At 36.4% G+C, this 20,781-nt stretch overlaps 1 long non-coding RNA gene across 10 annotated transcripts in view; it reads left to right on the top strand.

The window, feature by feature from the left end:
- Positions 1-931: 931 nt before the first annotated feature.
- LOC144283589 (uncharacterized) overlaps positions 932-20,781 on the top strand; it is a 245,695-nt gene continuing 225,845 nt past the window's right edge. For 7 of the 10 annotated variants that reach the window (XR_013352135.1, XR_013352140.1, XR_013352143.1 and 4 more), the window contains exons 1-3: positions 1,016-1,549; positions 8,501-8,716; positions 11,246-11,371. This is a non-coding gene — a long non-coding RNA (uncharacterized LOC144283589). The other 3 variants (XR_013352136.1, XR_013352141.1, XR_013352144.1) reach the window with 3 other exon arrangements.

Genomic DNA, 20,781 nt, shown 5'->3' on the forward strand with positions numbered 1-20,781 from the left:
AAAAAATAAAATTAAAAAAAATTAAAAAGTGGCATATAGGGTCTCCTTGCCAGAGATGGAGTAACCCATTTTATTCATTTCTTACCCACATTATTCTCACTCAGTATTTATTCAAGAAGTATTCTTGAAGCCCTTAATTTTTGCTAGAGGGAAATGCAATCGCCTGGAAACAATTCTTGCCCTCAAGTAATTCAAAAAGCAGAAGGAAGGATGGTGGGAGGATAGGGTGAGTGTGATGCAGGGAGCTGAGCGCTCTACGGGGCTACGGGAGACATGAGAATGATTGATCGCAGGGACGGTGAACCAAGCTGGGAGCCGCCAGCATGGCTCCCGTGGGTAGAAGGTTCCAGTAACTTGCCTCCGCAAGCATATGTTGGTTTTTTTGTCAAATGTGTTACCAGAAGTGAAACTTCAACACTACTTGTATATTTAATTTTGCATACTTTTCTCAATTGCCCTCTGAGCAGTTTCCACCAGCTTATTCAAGCCCTGGATATTTTTATACCCTCCCTAACTTTGCGTATTGCCAAGAATTTAAACTCTTAACATTCTGACTTCTTTTGCCTTCTTTTCTCAAGATTTTTATTTTGAGCAAGGCTGGGCATCTCTTCATCGGGTTATAAGCTGATGATTTTTCTGTGATCCCTCCTCATGTCCTGTGCCCACTTTTAGAAATTGTATAGTTTTCAATGTAGGAAAGATGTTGGGGTTCAGAGCCGACAACCAAGAAAGAATTCTTGAGATGTCTTTCATGCAAAAAAAAAAAAAAAAAAGTGATTTTATTAAAGCATGAGGACCAGAGCTGTAGTCAGAAAGAGCTGCACTAGAGCTAAGGGGTGGAGATTGTGTACTTTCAGGTTCGGAGGGGGTTAGAGATGTCACAAATCACTAAAGAATTTTGGAAAGAAGTTTCTAGAACCTTGAGGGGGCTAGCTATTGTTAGGAAATGGTCATTTATTACCGTCTAATAAAACCATGGTCATGAGGCCCCTCAGATATATATCGGTGGGTCACAGGCTTGAGGGATGATCGCCAACATGTAGCTTAGGGGTGTTAGAGATCATGGAAACTTCCAAATGAAATTTTATATGTTAAGGTAGACTCATAGGATCCTGGGGTTTGGGCTAGGATTTCACCCTTAGTGAAGTATTGACACCAAGGCAGCTGAGAGCCTACAGGAAGGTCCCTCTGCCTGTTTGAAGGATTTGTGAGTGGGCTGTAAGCAGCAAGGAAACTTAATTTTCCTTTCTTCTTAGTTTCTCACATCAGTGTTGGCCTTTTCTTTTCAAAGATGTATTAATTTATTTTAGAGAGAGAGTGTGGGGCGGGGAGGGTGGTGAGGGGTTGTGAGAGATGCCTCAAGCAGATTCCCTCTGAGCAGGGAGCCCCATGTAGGCCTCGATCCTGAGACCTGAGGTCATGAGCTGAGCTGAAACCTGACTGACTGAGCCACACGGGTGCCCCAGTTTTGGCCTCTTCTTGATTCTTGAAAAAAACTCATGATATAGTCGGGAAACCTTTTATCCTGCATTGTAAAATTTTTCCACAGGTATTTTTTTTTCTTTTGACTCAATAGTAATTTTTTTTTTTTTTTACACAGAAGTATTTTATTTTTATGTAGTTTAATTTACCCCATTAAGGGATTACTTCCTCTATTCAGGAAATGCTGTTTGGATAAAGTGTCTTATATTGTATTTTCTATGAATAGCAATTATCCTATGCATGTTCTTCTGTAGTCAGCGCTGCTCCTCAAACCGCTTAACAGTACGTAATGCAAAACTTGGAATATCTCTAACCCTCACTTAATCTCTCTAATAACTGCAGACATTTCCCCCATATGACTCTGCAATAATTTATGTAACCAGTCCCTTATTAGTGTACGTATAACCTTTATGGCTTCTAAGGAGGTGAATGTAAGGTTTTCATTTTTTTAATGAATATTACAAATTCTGTTAATGAATTCCTAATATTGAGCTATTTGCCTCTCTATTTTATACATTACCGGTGTTAATTTGCTCATCTTGGAGAGCCCGGATGGCTCAGTCTGGTAACCGTTTGCCTTCTTCGGCTCAGGTCATGATCCCAGTCTTGGATCGAACCCTCCATTGAGCTCCCTGCCCAGCGGGAAGCCTGCTATTCCCTCTACCTCTACCTGCTGCTCCCCCCACTGCGTGCTCTCTCTCTCTCTGTCAAATTAATAAAATCTAAAAAAAATAATTTGCTCATCTTCTATTTCAGATTTTTAATATATTATTCATTTTTTTAATCATGAAATTAGCCTGATTATTTTTCAGAATATAACTAACCTTTGTTGGGTTGGGATCAGTATTCTGATCTCGTAGTAGATTGGTGAGCTGACTTCTCTTTATGGTCTGGATCAATTTAGAGGGAATTAATATTTTCTCTTCTTTCAAAGTACAAGGAGACTATGTAACTATTTAGGCCTGATGCTTGCTTAAGGGACAGCTACTTGATATTCTCAAATTTCTAGATTCTCTAGAATAGAATTTGAAAATTGCTATTTAATATCAGGTAACCTTTAGTTTATATTATGGGAAAATAATAATTTCATTTTTCAAATTTATTTTATAGTGGTGGTTAATTTAAGTAATTGATTTTATAATGGATTTGTATCTGTGAATTTCTCCCGCTTTATGGATTTTGACTCTTTTTTAAAGATTTTATTTATTTATTCATGAGAAACACACAGAGAGAGAGGCAGAGACACAGGCAGAAGGATAAGCAGGATCCCTGCAGGGAGCCTCACGTGGGACTCGATCTCAGGACCCCAGTGTCACGACCTGAGCCAAAGGCAGACACTCAATTACTGAGCCACCCAAGTGCCCCAACATTTTTTTTTTTTTATTAAACAGTTTTTCTGAAGCTCAATTATTCTAGTTATTTTATTGATTTTTCTCATCAGAATCAGTTTTTGGATTATTTACTTTTTTGGGGTAATCTAAAAAATATTAAGTTCTCCTTTCTGCTTCACAAATTTTTTGTTCTGCTTTCCTTTGGCTTCAGTGATGTGTTTCTTAAAGTTCTGAATTTTACCCGTTTTATTTTATTTTATTTTTTATTTTTTAAAAGATTTTTTAAATCATTTATTCATGAGAGACACAGAGAGAGGCAGAGACACAGGCAGAGGGAGAAGCAGGCTCCATGCAGGGAGCCTGATGTAAGACTCGATTCCAGGACCCTGGGGTCACGATCTGAGCCAAAGGCAGATACTCAACCCCTGAGCCACCCAGGTGGCCCTAACTCATTTTATTTTCATTCTTTGTTTATAAATTACCTACTTAACTATATCATCCTCTGATTAGAATTTTGGTTATATGCCATAAAAATAGTTAGATTTTTAAAGCATTCGATTCTTGAGATATTTTGTAAATTTTTAACAATGTTTTGAGCAGTAGTTGCTTCAGAGTATTTTTGAATGGTTCATTATTAATATGTTTTTATACTTTGTATTCTTTGCTGTTTATGATTTATACCTTTTCATACTTTCATTTTTGGTACATAAAGTTGGGTTTTTTTTTTTTTTTTGTACATAAAGTTTTATGGTATGTTTTTTGTGGCTTAAATTCCTTAAAATTATAAAGTGGCCACTAAAAAATCAATGCACTGGAATTTAGTGTGAATTAAATCTTGCTTGGTAAGTAAGCCTTGGTTCTCATTTTAAATGTTTTTGCATCACTTGTATGTATTGTATCCTAGGGTTTTGTTTTGAGCCATTTTTAGAGATTTTTTTTTGTTTATTAAGTGAATTTTTTTACCTCTTAAAATGTCAGGAAAATTTCTACCGATGCCTATAGTTTATTTTTCCCATATTTTTTATTGTGCCCTTTTTTTTTAAAGATTGTATTTATTTATTCATGAAAGACACACAGAGAGAGAGAGGCAGAGACATAGGTGGAGGGAGAAGCAGGCTCCCTCTGGGGAGCCCAATGTGTGGGACTCAATCCCAGGAGCCCAGGGTCATGCCCTGAACCAAAGGTAGATGCTCAACCACTGAACCACCCAGGGTGTCCCTTTATTGTGCCTTTAAAAAAATTTCTCACTATGTATGTTTTGGTGTATATGCATGTGTGTATGTTTTAAGCTTTATAATCTTTAAATGGTTACTTTACAGCTATTTATCAGCAATCTTCAAATATTTTGATCATATCCATTATAGGTAAGAAAAAAAATCCAGGGCACCTGAGTGGCTCAGTGGTTGAGCATCTGCCCTTAGCTCAGGCTCCCCTCTGGGAGCTCCCCACAGGGAGCCTGCTTCTCCCTCTGCCTGTGTCTCTGCCTCTCCCTCTGTCTCTTATGAATAAATAAATACAATCTTAAAAAAAAAAAAGGAAAAAAATCCAAAACATGATCTTAATGGGTATGAAATTTGTTATATAATTTTTATATGTAAAATTCTCGATATTTATATTAGATGCATGAAAAATACATTTCTCTCATATTCCAGATACAAATACATGGTGATATTCTATTTCAATATTCTAGGGAATTTACTATATACATAGTTTGTGTGCTCTGGAGAATACTGGATCTTAATGTAGTCATTTTAGACATTATCTATGGACTCTACACTCTAGAATAAAGTAATGTGCATGCCCTTATTTCTTTCCAGCTTCCTCAATCTTAACCATTTGATTATATAACTAATCTTCTTTAACCTTCACTGTCTGATCATATTATCCTGAGCTCTATTGGTGGTAGCTGATAGCATTTGTATCTTTTTTTTTTTAATTTATTTATTTGAGAGAGAGTGAGCCAGAATGAGAGAGTGCACAAGCAGGGAGGAGGGGCAAAGGGAGAAGCAGACTCCCCACTGAGCATGGAGCCCAGTGTGGGGCTGGATCCCAGGACCCCGGGATCATAATCTGCCCTGAAGGCAGACACCTAACTGACTGAGCCACCCAGACGCCCTTGGGTAGCATTTGTACCTTAAAGGAAATACTTATATCTCTGTGACTCAACCTACTAATTTTAAATATTTTCCATTGCATTCTCTTTGTTCTGAAAAATGGAGTCATCAGTTTATAGTAGAAGCTTCTCTAACTGATCTCCATTAACATGACTCGTTTTAAGTAATGCTTTTCCATTGTCTCTGTAAAACATAGCTGATGAATGTCCACCATGTGTGAAAAACTTAAATTCTGGGTGGGCCTTCTGTATCTTGCAGCAGCAGATTGTATTTTCCAAAAGCATCCTTTCATCCCACACGGTCCTGACCTTGCTAGCTTTCCATCTACGTCTGTTGCCCTTGAATCTTTGCAGACTTGGCGTGTGGCTCTTGACCAGTAGTAAGCAATGGAAATGATGTGTTAACTGTCAAGAGTAGGTTAAAAAAAGACCGTGCAGCCCCAGCTCAGGGTCTTGAGACGTTTTTTTGGTGACTGTCACTGGACATGGAAAAAAAAAAATGAGACCGTCATGCTGGAAATGCCACATGTAAATCCAGAATATGTATAAATACATTTTTTTTACCTTTGTTTTTCGAAGTCCCCTCCCCACACCTTTTTTGCTGGCCAAATAACTATCCCACTGTTTGAATGTCTTCTGTTGTGGAATTTCTTTCTTAATATCTTACAGCTTAAAGTTAAGTTATTATTTTTATAGATGTCCCGTTTTCTTTTATGTCATGTTTTAGTTCAAAAACTGCTAGCCACCATTTTTATTAGTTATGAACAAGTTTTTTTTCTCAAAATCTCCTGAACTGCCTTTATTTTGTGACTTTTTTTTTTGTATGGTTAATTTTACATAGATGTTTCTAAATTACTACTTGTATTTGAGTTGAGGTTGTCCTTCTGAGATCAGATAATTTATTCTTCCATAAATAATGCAAAATATGCCTGGAGAATGAGCAGTTATCACAGACAGCTTGAGCTTCCTTCTGTGGTCTGTGGGAACTTTCTCATCAACACTTGATTCAGTTCCCTGTAAGTTGAAAGTTAGAAGGAAGCCATGCAGGTTTTTGCTTTTTTTGTTTTTCTTTCTTTTTCATCTCTCCTGGCGCGTCATTCTCTTTAGATAACAAAAATTGGCAGGTGCAGAGCTTCTTGTGACTTAGAATTTTTCCCCTTTCTAACACAAAGATAACCTGCTGGCAAAGAGGTTAGTACAACTGCAAATTTCTAAAATCAGTGCAGTCTTTCTGTTGTGCTATGATATGAAACTTAGTTCAGGGATCAAATATATATTTGGTCTTTGTCCTCATTTTCAGCACCAAGCTCCTGAAACTCTTGGACTTTCCCAAGTGGGGAAAACTGTAAGGGTGTCTTTTGTTATGTTAGTGAGGCGACTTGGGACCACAAGTAAAAATGGGTTGTTTTCCAGGGAACTGACCAGTTGATTAGAAGGTTGGGACTTTAAGTCTCACCCCCCAGATGTCCAGGGTGGGAGAGGGGCTCGAGAGGTTGAATCAATCTCTCATGGCCAGTGATTTAATCAATCATATTTACATAATGAAGCCTCCATAGAAACCCAAAGGGACAAGGGTACTAGGACCGTGGAGGTGCTCAGAGTGACCTGCCTGGAGAGAAGTCCCGTGCCTTTTCCCAGTATCTTGCTTCTCTTTCCTTTGGCTGTTTCTGAGTTATATCCTTTTATAATAAGCTGGTGATCAGTAAACAAAATGTGTTTGAGTTTTGTGAGCCACTCTAGCAAGTTGATTGACCAAAGAAGATGGTTGTGGGAACCTCTGATTTATAGCTAGTTGGGCAGGACAGGTAACAACCTGGGCTCATGTGTGACTGGCGTCTGAAGTTGGGGTAGGAGGGCAGACTTGTAGGACTGAGCCCTTACCCTGTGGAATCCGATGCTGTCTCTGGGTGGATTGTGTCAGAACCAATTTGAGTTGTAGGACACACAGCTGGGGTCCAGAGCATTGTTTGTTGGTGTGAGTGGAACCACCCTCTCCCATACATTGGAGTTGGCTCCACAAACCCAAAAGAGGGGGACTTCTCGGGACAGCCCCTGCTTTTCCTGAGATCCTGTTTATGACTTTGTAGGAAGGGAGAAAATAAGGACCATCCATTTAGAGTATAATGAGTTTACCCAGGACATTCATCGTAAAACTGGGTAATTATAGAGATGTCTCCAGCTTTTTCTATGGCCCACCTGTAAAAAGATATAATTTGCATATCTAATATTTTATTATTCTTTTTTCAAAATAGAATTGCACCATTAACCTGTTAACCTTCTCTCATTAATTCCAAGTAAAATAAATTTAGTGCCTTGCTAGGCATCTTCACTTACTTTAGAATAATCTTTTCCCTGAAAACTTTGTATTACAGGGATGTTGAAGCCCTAGATTTTATAAGTTTAAATTTCACAAACTTTAGTCTCTTTGGCAGTTATTCTTCATATTATATGATTTGTGATTTTATTATTTCATCAAATATTATTTTCACTCCATTTTATTGTTGTTTTGGTGGGATTTTTGGCAGAAAATGAAATTGCTGGAGTCTCACATCACTTATTATAAAGTCACCTGGGTTTTCATTTTTAAAGAAGTCCTCCCTGATAAATGGTTATTGGGGGTAAAGAGGAGAATGAAGGTTGGGAGATTGGTCTGAAGACCTCTAATAAGCAGAGTTATGGACTACCATATTGGCATCAGTAATAAAGAGAATAGGAATAATTTGAGACATGATAAGGAAGTAGAACTGAAGAATTTCATGATTGTTTTCATGCCAGGCTTGAGAAAGACAACAGAATCAAGCAGAAATATCAGTTTGGTGTTAAAACACTTTAGGTTGATTGTCTGCCATCTTCTGGGTTAAGGAGATCAGAAACAAAAGTGTGTTGTTAAAGAGGATGAGTTTATCATTGGAAAGGGTCAACAGTGTCCTTTCAAGTTGTTTGGTCTGTGGTATTTTGTTACAGCGGATCCTAGCTGACGAATACAGCATCCATTGTGGAACATTCATCGAGTGCTACCTCAGAGTAACAAAGATAAATTTTTCTTGAAAGGAGTCATTGTGGGATCCCTGGGTGGCGCAGCAGTTTGGCGCCTGCCTTTGGCCCAGGGCGCGATCCTGGAGACCCGGGATCGAATCCCACGTCGGGCTCCCAGTGCATGGAGCCTGCTTCTCCCTCTGCCTGTGTCTCTGCCTCTCTCTCTCTCTCTGTGACTATCATAAATAAATAAATAATTAAAAAAAAAAAAAAGAAAGGAGTCATTGTTATGTGGAGGAAAGGCCATAGGTGTTACGTAACAGATTAGGTTCAAGATGGAGTCTCGGGATGCCTGGGTGGCTTAGTCAATTAAGTGTCTGACTTTTGATTCTTGGCTCAGGTCGTGATCTCAGAATCATGGGATCCAGCCCCATGTCAAGCTCTTCATCAGTGGGGAGTCTGCTGGAGTATCTCTGTCTCCTCCCTCTGTCCCCAAGCCATAAATAAATAAATAAATAAATAATAATAATAAAAAAAAGATGGAATATCTCATGCTAAACTACACCAAAACTTAACTTTCTGTGCTCTGCTTTACCAGAAAGGAGAGGCCTAGATCAACCAATCAAGGGTTACCTGCTCAGCATACATTACCTGACCTGGCTCCCAGACTTCCATTTTGCTTCATATAAGGGAAGTTACCTTGCTGTAACCAATCAGCAAATGCCAAGTATAACTTCCTTGTTCCTGCTCACCTTGGCCTATAAAAATCTTTTGCTTGTACCGTTCTTCAGAGCTCCTTTTTATCTGCTAGATTGTACGTTGCCTGATTTAAGAATCACTGACTAAAAACCTACTAGATCAGTAAACTGTGGGAAGTTTAATTTAGGAAATTCTATACCCAGGAATGTTCCATGGCCAGGCTGTTGAGAAACTTTAGACTTGTATTGAGAGGGAAGGTCCAAGAAAAACCTAAAGCATAGAAGAGCCTCAGGGTTAAACATGGATTTTGATTTCTGACAGATATAGGTTTGAATCTCATCTTCACCTGTAATTGTAACTTTGAGCAAGTTCATTTACTCAATTTTAGTTTTCACACCCCAAAACTAAGATATTAAAGTATACTTTATAAGGTTTAGACATAAACATTCCTCTAAAGGAAGGTCTTGATATACACATTTGAAGTATCTAATCAATTATTTGAGTGAAGGGCTTGAAGAAGGAAACTGAGTATTATAGATTCCTCTGTATTCTTTAGTAGTTTCTATTTCCAGTGATTATATTGGGTAATCACAATATATAATTGTTTATACCTTAATTTTTTTAATGGAGAGAGCAACAAATATGATCTACATATTGACAAGTTTTGTTGTGCTCAAGGTTAATAACGCTGATTTTCAAAGTCCAAATGTGTACACTATAAAATAAAATAATAGCTGGAGCTCATAAATTCACATACATATTCTCATTAAATTTTCATTGCCACTCTTTTAAAAGGCATTAGGTGCTATGTTCCTCTTTTTATTTATAAAGAAATAGCAGCTCAGAATGATTGTTTAAGATTACAATCAGTACTGGCAATGAAAGAATTCAAATACAAGCTTCTGACTATCTGAAAAAATAAAGATATAGTATCTGTTTTATAAGGCTCTTATTAGCATGAAAATAAAGAATAAAGCTACAAATGAGGAAGCCCCAAGTAGAGTCCCTACCACATACTAAACAGAAAAATTAACCATTCCTTCCACCTACCTTTAGTCCTCATATATATATTTTTAAGATTTTTTTTTAATTTATTCATGAGAGACACAGAGAGAGAGGCAGAGACACAAGCAGAGGGAGAAGCAGGCTCCCTGAGGGGATCCTGATGTGGGACTCGATCCCAGGACTCCAGGACCACACCCTGAATCAGAGGCAGGCTCTCAACCACTGAGCCATCCAGGTCTCTCTCTCTCTCTCTCTGTTTCTCTCTCTTTTCTTTTCTTTTTCTTTTTCTTTCCTTTTTTTTTTTTTTTTTTTTTTTTTTAACAGAGAGATTATGTACATGATAGGGAGGTGGGGAGAGGGAGAGAAAATCGTAGGTAGGCTCCACACTCAGCACAGAGCCTGAGGCGGAGCTTGATCTCATGATGCTGAAATCATGACCTGAACCAAAATCAAGAGTCAGTTGCCTGACCATGCACCCCCAAAAGTGATGGATTTTTGATATCAAAGAACTTATTACACATATCTAGATCCAGCTAGAGGTTGCATGATAGATCCTTACCCCAATTCTGCTGAAAGATTTTTATTATTGAACCGGGCAGAAAATATACTCATTAAGTTTGCAACTGACAGATATTAAGACTAGAAGTTAAAAGAAAGCTGATGTGTAAAAGAGAGATTCGAACTTCTAAGTTCAAAGAATTTAGAGAAGAAATTGGGGTAAAGTGAATTATCTGATTAAATATCCATACAACAACCATTTATTGGGTGCGTATATGGGCCTTGGGAATTTCGCAGTGAAAAAACAAAACATACAACATACCTGCTTTTATAGAGCTTACATTCTAATTGTAGGAGAAAGATGACTTACATGTGTCTATTTATAGTATATCAGATGGTGTGTGTGTGTGGGTGTGTGGTATATCAGACGGTATATATAAATATATGATATATCAGATTAACTATGAGTGCTGTAGAGAAAAATAATGGAGATTATGAGAGATCTGGGATTTAGTTCATACAGGACAGTCCAGGAAGACCTCCTTTGCCAAGTAATATTAATCATTTATTCAATTTATTAATTCTATAATATTTATTTGGTGTGTACTCTGATAGGCACTGGACAGCCTCTGATGATTCAGTAAATAACTATGGTCATAGTTAAAAGAAATAGTTCAGTTTATCAATGATTCTTAACATTTTTGGCAAAGGAGTTGCCCTTGAGCATCTTTCTGAATGCTGTGAACCTTTTCCTAAAAGGATGTCTGTTACATATGCAAAAAAAATTGTGCTTTTTAGGGATTCCTTGAAACTAAAACTCAAAGTTAAGAAACATCTATTTAAAGTTGAAATTATAACTTGACTAAAAGCCAGCGACATGGAGCCATTTTTAAATTTCAAATGAATCATGGTCTTATATTTAGGATGGACAAAATTATGTTCTGAAATTACAGTATTCTGTACTTAAGAGAAAAAAAAACCATAAGGACCATTAAATGTTTGCAGATCGCATTTATGAGAACTCTTTACATTGGAAGAAAGGAGGTTGGGGGGGAAAACCCACTATTCTTGAAATGAACAAATGATTCTTTTGTAGTAGCTTTATTCTTCTTCTTTTTTTTAAGATTTACTTATTTTACAGAGAGTGTGGGAGGGGCAGAGGCAGAGAGAGAGAGAGAGAGAATCTCAAGCATGGAGCCCAATGTGGGCTTGATCATCATCTGAGCCGAAATCAAGGGTCGGACACTCAACTGACTGAGCCACTCAGGTGCCCCATTGTAGCTTTATTCTTATGTAATATATATAATTTTATGTAAGTGTGGTATGAATTGATAAATGTAAATATAAAACCCCTCTCTATTTGTAAAGGTAACTTTTTCTAATTTCTCTTCTCTCCTTTTCTGCCCTACGTGGCTTCTTCATTTATATTCACTTTGTTGGGTTCACATCATCCCCAAACTAACTCTGATAGTAGCCTCCAGTGCCTTTTTTTTTTTTTTTTTTTTTTTTTTTTTTTGTGATTGTTCTCATAGGAGCATAGACCTTTAAACGTAGGTGACTTCACGTTACCACATTGTCTAAGTGATTCATCTTGCAGTTGGAGAAATTGAGACAAAAAAGTGAAGTGACTTGCCTAAGTTTACACGTTTAGTTATAGTATAAAATAATGGCTGATATTTAATGAAAAAGTAATATGAATTAGGCACTAAGAAAGTGAGCCACTCATGTGATATTCTCTCCACGATGTGGAAACGGAGCCAGAGAGGAGAGACACTCTCTGCCCTGGGTCCCAGAATAAGTAAGTAGCTGAGTTGGGGAAGAAGACCAGGCTTCCAGACTTCCCAGCTCACCCATAATTGCCTGTCAGTCAAATTTCCTGCCTCTAAATCCTTTGTGCTCTTTACACAGCCCCAGACTCCTCCATCCTAAACTCTCCCACTTCCTATTCTTTTATAGCTCTAAATCTCTGTTCCCTAAATACAGCAGTCAGAGACAGGTGGAAGATTGTTGTGAAAAGAACAGGCAGCAACATTCTTGTTTAGCCTCTTTTTATATCTATTTTTTCCCCCTACAGATTGGGGTATTTTTCTCAATTATGCATACTTATTCATTCTGCCAAAAAATTCTTTTAAGGCTGTTAAAGCTGTAGTCAATTTTCTCAGTTTGATGTTCCAAAGGAACCTGCTGTGTCTTTTTCATTCTGTGCAAAAATAGGCATGGTTGGATCTACCAGCTGCTAAAGTCATCGGATGGCTTAAAAACTTTCTACTTGTTTTCTCTATTGTTACATTTCCATAGTTTCGGAATTTGTGCAGCATTTAATTCCTTTCTGCTTTGTGTTTTCCTTCAGAGAGAGAACACGCTGGTATTTGTTTGTAGATGTTGGAGGAATACTTTCAAAGAGAGAAATTATTCTTCAAATATCCATGACCACTGAATACTAAATAATGCTGCAAAACCTACTTAAAAAATAAAAAAAAAAACAAACCCCATACCAACCAAACAACAAAAATCCTGCAAACCAGAAAGTGGAGGAAGTCTCAGAATATGGAAATTGTTCTTGTTTCCTGAAATGCAAGGATGTTTTGCTGTATAGTTTCTAGAGGGAATCCTGATAGTATTTACCAAGGACCACACATATACGACCATGTATAATGTAGCATATTTTGTAAAAAGAAAGAATCAGAAAAAAAAAATCAGAGACTAAATGTTAAACAATAGGGCATTCATTGAATGAATTATGATAGAATCATGCAATAAAGTATTAGATAGCCATTATAATGATGATGACTTAATACCAATGTTATTTATTAATATGAGAAGTCATCCATTATTTTTGGTGAAGCCATAACAGAAAACAAAAATCTTAGAAAATAGGATGTACAATATTATCTGGTATTTTCATTTTCTTGTTCTTGTTCTTATTCTCTCTCTCTCTCTCTCTCTCTCTCTCTTTTTTTTTTTTTTTTTGAGAGAGAGAGAATGTGTATGTGCAGGGGAGGTGCGGAGGGAGAGAGAAAAATCTTAAACAGACTCTGTTCTCAGTGCAGAGCCCAACATGGGGCTCTGTCTCACAAACCTGAGATTATGACCTGAGCTGAAATCAAGAGTTGGACAGTTGGACGCTAAACCGACTGAGCCCCCAGGCACCCTCTATATTTTCTTATGGCTTGCAAAAGTAATCTCCAAATTCTTTGCTTTTTCACAAATGTCTTATTTGATTACCATTCTTGCTACTTTTTATGACTTTTAACCTAATCTACTGACTTTTTGCCCACAATATTTTCTATGTGCTAGAGAAGTCAAAAAAGAATGAGAGCAAATCTTATCTGTCCCTGCTTTAATGATGCTTGCCAGTTAACAGTGATGCGGGTGTTAAACAACAAAATATAACTATGAGGACTGCTAGGGAGGCAAAACACAGGATGCTCTCTGAGTAGATAATAGCAATCCTTCTTGCCTAAACTCTAGGATGAATTTTTGTACAGGATTTCATACGAGAAGATGTTTTCTTACCTAGACAGAAAAGAAAATACAGTTGTCTACTTTTGTAAATTTGGACTTATTAGGCATTGCTTTTTTTATTGATTGGATTTTTACAGATTCTTAGAGGTTAAGCCTCATCCATTTTTACTCTTCCAAAGTTGGAGTCATTTCCCACTTTTAAAGTCCTCTAGTACTATTTGTCAACTAACTCATTTGATACCCAGCAAATGCCATATTTTATGTGCATATCATCTTTCTAAACATGATGGGACATTCCTTCAAAGTAAATAGAGCTATTTCTCCTGACTCCTCAAAGAATTTAGTACAGAGCCCAATAAGTAATAGAGACTAAATAAATGGCTAGGAAACAAGAAGCCTCCATTCAAGGCTAGTTACAACTAATATGTGTTCTGTACAAAGGCAAGGTAAATCTCTTTAGGAAGGAATGTGTAATCGCACTCTTTTGATTCTATGCTCAAAGACCTTCCAATTAAGATAATTTCTACACGTGTATTATTAAATATTTCTGAGAGGATAACACTGAACCTTTATGAAGCATGCCAGAGAGTATCGAGTGTGATCTTTGGAATCGGACACATCTAACATTTGAGTTCTAGCTCCTGAATTGCTAGCTGTGTGACCTTATGTATATATTACAGTCAACATGGGGGAAACAGTAGCAGACCTAAAATGCTGTTAGAGGATTTCATGAAATAATATTGGTGAGCCACTTAATTCTGTTTTTTTTTTATATAACTTATTCAATGAACAATTCTCATGACCTCTGTGTAGTCCAAGTAGCATCATTTTACCTTTGACTAGTACATTAAGCCTTCTAAATGACCTCTCCATTTTAATCCTTGCATTGAATTTTATTCCTCTGGGCTGAATGGTGTTCCCCAAAAATTCATATGTTGAAATCTTAACCTTCAGAACCTTAAAATGTGACTTTATTGAGAGATTGGATCTTTAAAGAGGTAATTAAATTAAAATGAGGTCATTCTGGGAGGGTTTGAACCCAACTTGACTGGCATCCTCATAGGAAGAGAAAATTTGGACACACAAGGTACAGAGGTAAGATGATGCGAAGACACAAGGAGAAGGTGGTCATTTATATGAAGAAAGAGATATCAAAAGAAACCTAACCTGAAAACACCTTGATCTTGGACATCTAGCTTCCAGAACTGTGAAAACTAAATTTCTTTTTCTTTTTTCTTTTTTTTATACATTTATTTTTTATTGGTGTTCAATTTGCCAACATACAGAATAACACCCAGTGCTCATCCCGTCAAGTGCCCCCCTCAGTGCCCATCACCCAGTCACCCCCCACCCCCTGCCCACCTCCCCTTTGACCACCCCTAGTTTGTTTCCCAGAGTTAGGAGTCTTTCATATTCTGTCTCCCTTTCTGATATTTTGCACTCATTTTTTCTCCTTTCCCCTTTATTCTTTTTCACTATTTTTTATATTCCCCAAATGAATGAGACCATATAATGTTTGTCCTTCTCTGATTGACTTATTTCACTTTTTTCCTTCCTTCCTTCCTTCCTTCCTTCCTTCCTTCCTTCCTTCCTTCCTTCTTTCTTTCTTTCTTTCTTTCTTTCTTTCTTTCTTTCTTTCTTTCTTTTCTTTTTCTTTTTTTCTTTCTTTCTTTCTTTCTTTCTTTCTTTCTTTCTTTCTTTCTTTCTTTCTTTCTTTCTTTCTTTCTTTCTTTCTTTCTTTCTTTCTTTCTTTCTTCTTTCTTTCTTCTTCTTTCTTTCCTTCCTTCCTTCTTTTTTTCTTTTCTTTTCTTTCTTTTCCTTTTCTTCTTTCTTTTCTTCCCAGTCTATGGTGCTTGGTTTTGGCCACCCTAGAAAACGAATACACTTCTCTACTCAAATAATGGGAAACCCTTTACAACTTTAAAATGTCTAAATCACAGCAGAATTTACCTGTCCCCTCAACACACAGCTCTTCTAATGGATTCCCATCAGACTTAGAGCAAAATCCTAAGGCCCATGATGCCACAGGTAAGTACACTGTGCAACCTGGCTATTTCCCTTACCTTGATTTCTGTCTTTCTCCCAGTCATTCAGTCTGATCCTAATTTATCAGCCTTGCTCTTCCTCAAACGTATCAAATCAGTTCCCACTTGAGTTTGTTTGTTTGTTTATTTCTTGCTGTTAAGCCTGAAAGATCTTCTTTCAGATATTCATGTTTCTTGTGCCATTCTGGTCTCTGTTCAAATGTCACCAACTCAGAGAGGCCTTCACTGACCATTCCACCCAAAGTGGGCAGTCTCCCATCAGTTTCTATCCCTTTGCTTGGCTTTATTTCTTTTCCCAGTACTTGTTGCTGGCAGATGTACTGCATAAATATTCTCAAATTATTTGTGTATTTACAGATTACCTCCTTTCACTATAATATAAATGTTATGAGTATAGGGGCAACATTTTGCTTACTCTTACAATCCCAGTACCTAGAAATCACTTTGCAAAAGGTGCATACTGAAGAGATATTTCTATAGTAATAAATATAATTATTAAAAGGAGTTCATTTAGTTAATAATGTGGAAGAAGTTGCTGTATTTAACTTAATGAGCATACCAAGAAAACACATGAATCTCAGTATTTTTTATTGTGACAAAACTTAAAGTAGCAAAGCAGTAAAACAAACCTTAAAAAATCCCCAAATATTACCCATATCTAATCAATAGATCGTATTAGTTTTGTCACATCCACTTTGCCATATATTAGATTATTATTAAAGAAATTATGGAATGGCCAATTATAGTCATGCTGTTGTAAGAAAATTTTATAATTCACTTGATTCTTCTTTGCAGTCTTATACAAGTTTAAAACTTGGTTCTGATCTTAGTCTGTTATTTAATAAATCAATGACCTGGGACAAATCTTTTAATACCACTGAACCTAACTGCTTCATCTGTAAACTGTGAATAATAACATTGGTCCTGCCTGTCACATAGGGTTATAGCAAGGCTCCATTTTAATAACACGTGTATTTTGTTACTTGGAAAGCATTCTGTAGTGATGAGCTGTCTTGTGATTTCAGGCAGAGTTCAATTAAAATTGGGACATGTGCCATTTTCTGTTCCTAACATTTCCAGTGCTCTGATAGAGTCCTCAAACTAGGCCCAGAATTTAATACAGAGAAGTAACATAATTGGAAATTTTTGTATTATTAGGTCTAAGGATACTTCACCTGGTGTGATAAAATATTAATCTAGTGACCCTCAGATAATTAGCAGGGAATGCATTATGCATTGCCCTTCAAGGACCTAAGAGGACTTGCAAATTTGATAGGAAGCCAGGCACTGAGAAAGTTTAACTGAGGCAAGATCTATTAACACCTCAAGGGAGGAGTGGTTAGAGGCACCCTGACACTGTGTACAGCTGGGATGTTGTGTCACAGGGGAGTGTGTCACAGAGTGGCAGGAAGTACCTGAGATTAGGACAAAAAGAAAGGGTGACAAAAATGACTTTGATTTAATAAAAATTTGCTTAGATAAGTAAGACCTGTCTCTGTTTACTGCCTCCTGAGAAATCATTATTTTACAGGGAGTGTACATATTATTAAAGGCTAACGGTGGTTGGCGGTCAAAAATGGAAAAATAGCAATCCCCTGGATCATATTTTATTTATGAGATCATTTGTACCTTTTGCCTCAGATGTGTTTAAATGTAAAAATACCTTTTTTAACATCATTTAAAACTATGGAACAAAATGTGAAATTCAGCCCTATGTATAAAATTTTAAACACAGTTTTATTCAGTAATGACAGAAGTTCAGATATTTTCAATAAAATGAAAACTACCACTAGTTTTGGAAGAGAATTATTATTATTTTTTTTATTTTTATTTTTTTTTGGAAGAGAATTATAAATAGGGTTATAGTGATGATAGTATATAATAGTCTTTACTTTTGTGTATTTAAATCCATGTTCAATCCTTAGCTCACTTATACATGTATATGCACATTTGAAAATGCACCATGGCATACCATTTGTGGAGAATGCAAAGAATGCCTAAAAAAAAATTGGCATTCAAAGTCTCCTGGACTTTAGGTTCAAAAAAGGTCTTAAATTAGAGATAAGAATTCTAGTGATGCAGAGCAGATAGGTGGTTGCCTAGGACTAGAATATGGTGCTTTTTTGTGGTGATAGAGAAGTTCATATCCTGATTGCAGTGATGGTTACATGAATCTTTGCTTCATTGGAACCACAGTATGCCATGCACACGTAAACGTACGTAAAAACCTTTGAAATCTGATTAGAATCTGAACCTGAGTTAATAGTATCGTACCAATGTCCATTTCCTGGTTTGGGCAATCTGTTATGAATATGTAAGTAAGATATGATTATTGTGAGGGGAGGCTGGTTGTAGATACCACATTAATTCTCTTTACGATTTTTACAACTGCTTATGAGTCAAATTATTTTAAAATAAATAGCGTTGGAAGAGAAAAAAATTGAAAAGTTCTGAAATCAAATTGTTGCTTTCTTCATTATTAGCTGTATGAATTTGAGTGTAGTATTATTCAACATCTTATCTAGGCCTCAGTTTCCTCACCTTAAAATTGAGTTAATAGCATGATTTGTACTCTATAGTATTGCTATGACTAATCAGATAGTATATGTAAGTGCCCAATATTGTGTAGAGCATAAAGCTGAAATTTAAACATTGAGTCCCCTAGTTCTTTCTGTGGCTGTGTGTGTGTGTTTGTGTGTGTGTTTTAAGATTTATTATTTAGAGAGAGAGAATGCACACACATATGTGGGGGGGGAGGGGCAGACAGAGAAGGAGAGAAAGAATCTAAGCAAACTCTCCACTGAGTGGGAAGCCTGCCATGGGACTCAATCCCACAACCCTGTCATGATCTGAGCCAAAATCAAGAGCCAGACACTTAACTAAGTGAGCCACCCGTGCACCCCTGTGGCTATTGGTTTTTAAGATCTCAAGTGGGAAGCTTGTTCTAAAAGAGAGAAGAAATGGGTGGCTGTATCTCAAAGCACTGTCTGAACAAGGAGGTTATTCTCTATACCTTGAAAAGTTCTTAGTCTTCCTAAATTGTTTAGGTTCTATTTAGTCTTTCCAAACCATAAATTTCTGTGTAACCAATAAGGAATTAATTCTCACTAAATTTTTTACTCATATCTAATCAGTAGATTCAGGGACCTAAACTTTATTGGCATGTTTGCTTTTTAAAATTTATACTAAAAAAATAATAAGAAGAAATAATAAAATAAAATGAAATAAAATAAAATAAAATTTATAGTAATTTTATTTCTATTTATAATAATTTTATGATATTTGTACTATACTATATTATAATACTATTAATTTATACTAATTTATATTAATACTCATTTTAAACATTTCTTCAGTAGGTGATAATTAACTAATATTCATTTATTATGGTTTTCCAGTCATAACTGATTGTAATCCATAAGCATTCAGCATTTTGGTCTTTTCAAATATCTAAAGGTGAGATAATCAAAATTGAAACTAAAAAATGCCCTAATCGGAAGTCCTGTCTCCCCAGCTAAATAATACATTTTTTGAGGGTAAAGACTCCATTTCCTTTTCTAGGAAACACACACACACACACACACACACATGCAAATAAAATGGAGCATCAACCTTCAATGAAAAGTGAAGAGGGATGGTGTCAAACATTTCTTCCCTCTCTGCCATGCATTGATAACTCTGTGCGATTCTAGTTAAAATAACATGTGACACACACACACACAGATATTACTCAGCCATATAAAAGAATGAGATCTTAACATTTGCAACCAACACAGATGGACCTAGAGGATATTATGCTGAGTGAAATAAGTCAAACAGAGAAAGACAAATTTCACTTATATGTGGAATTTAGAAAAACAAAACAAATGAACAGAGATAAATAGAAAAGCAGACTCGAATACAGAGGACAAACTTGTGGTTGCCAAGGGGGAGGTAAGTGCGAGCGAGCATGCATAAGATAGATAAAGGGGACTAAGAAGTACAAACTTTTAGTTATGAAATAAGTCATGGAGATGAAATGTATTAGCATGGGGATCATAGTAAAAAATACCGTAATAACATTGTTCAGTAACAGATGGTGACTACACTTATGGTGAATGTTGAGTAAAGTATAGAATTGTCATACCACCAGGTCATACATCTAAACTCATAGAACATTGTAGGCCAATTATACATATATAGATACGGATATGAATATACACACACACACAGAGAAGAACACGATTGTGGAAATAAGTAGTTCCCAGAAGGCCCATTCTAGTAGGACTGACTAGAGAGGCTAGGAGTGCTCATTTTGAAAAGATGAAAATGGAAAGAAAATAAAATGAAAGGGGACGGAATATCAGAAAGGCTTGATACTGTGCTCACTTTGTGACCATATTTCTGTATCATAGGGAAAGGGAACATCCTGTGAAGCTCCAAAGGAATAAATTCAGGATGCAAAAAAACATTTATTCTGACAGTGTGTTCTAGGGCTAAAGGAGGCTTTACCATGAGAGTTAGTGAAGCATAAGAACAAACTGGCTCACAAATGTTTTGGTAAATTATAAATCTTCACCTTCTAAGTGATAGACCTGTAGAAGTCTTATTATGTCTTTTTTAAAAAAAGCATTATATGAAGCATAAAATATAGTTGATTTCAAATAATAAGAAGTAAATAATATGCATGGGCAAATAAATAGTAAACTTAGAGACTCACGTATTTCACACATATTTATTGAGTGACCTCTATTGAGTATCCTGTACCATTCCAAGAGCCTCAAATTCAGCAATACACATAATAAACTCACATCAGTACACATATAAACTCAGGGAGCTTATATCTGAGTTGATAGAGAAAACAATAAACAATGAAATGAAATTAGTAAAATATTTAGCATATTAGATGACTAGAAGTTCTGCAGTAAAAAATAAAGCAAGAAAGAGGGATGGGGTTTACATGAGATACTCTCATGTAAAAGAGAGTATCTAGGAAAAGTTACATGGAGGTGATATTTGCATAAAGATCTGAAGCGGGTGAAGGAATAATTTATGGAAACATCTGGAGAAGGAGTTTTCTAGACATTTCAGAAACAACTAAAAGACCATTATGACTGAAGCAGAGTAATGGAGAGAGGTGGGAGGAGGGGAATTGCTGATGAGGAGAGCAGAAAAGTAGGTAGGTCCT

Source organism: Canis aureus, chromosome 14 (assembly GCF_053574225.1).
Source record: "Canis aureus isolate CA01 chromosome 14, VMU_Caureus_v.1.0, whole genome shotgun sequence".
NCBI lineage: Eukaryota > Metazoa > Chordata > Mammalia > Carnivora > Canidae > Canis > Canis aureus.